At 35.1% G+C, this 368-nt stretch overlaps 1 long non-coding RNA gene across 1 annotated transcript in view; it reads left to right on the top strand.

Moving 5' to 3' along the window:
- The window catches only part of LOC107571153 (uncharacterized), an 18,006-nt gene extending 17,856 nt beyond the window's left edge, over positions 1-150 (top strand). Inside the window, exon 3 of the long non-coding RNA XR_001607142.1 lies at positions 139-150. This is a non-coding gene — a long non-coding RNA (uncharacterized lncRNA). The remainder of the gene's footprint in view (positions 1-138) is intronic.
- The last annotated feature ends 218 nt before the right edge of the window (positions 151-368 follow it).

The following is a 368-nucleotide window of genomic DNA, read 5'->3' as shown; positions in this document are numbered from 1 at the left end:
TTTGACGCGCATCTTGTCAGAAAGCCGGTTCTGTAATCAGCGGTAAATCTCCATCACTTACTGGCTTTTCTGACAAGATGCACGTTAAATATCGCATGCGATTTATCGTGCAGCCCTAACTGGGATAAAAGTTTATAGTTCAGATATAAACTGTGTGTACGATGTGTATGGTAGCATTTAAAATAGAGTAAATCACTCTATTTTGCAAGTAATAGAATTGAATTGAAATCACTAGAATTGAAATAACTCAAATTTTGAAAGTAATTTGACACTTCAAATGAAGATTTATCGATTACATTGTTAGGCCAGTAGGTGGCGAAAAGGGGCTGTTAAAATGTATTTTGTCTTTGAATCATACAAGAGATTCG

The sequence above is a fragment of the Sinocyclocheilus grahami genome, unplaced genomic scaffold (genome assembly GCF_001515645.1).
Source record: "Sinocyclocheilus grahami isolate Dianchi unplaced genomic scaffold, SAMN03320097.WGS_v1.1 scaffold29.1, whole genome shotgun sequence".
Taxonomy (NCBI): Eukaryota; Metazoa; Chordata; class Actinopteri; order Cypriniformes; family Cyprinidae; genus Sinocyclocheilus; species Sinocyclocheilus grahami.
This window is presented reverse-complemented; position numbering and strand designations above follow the sequence as displayed.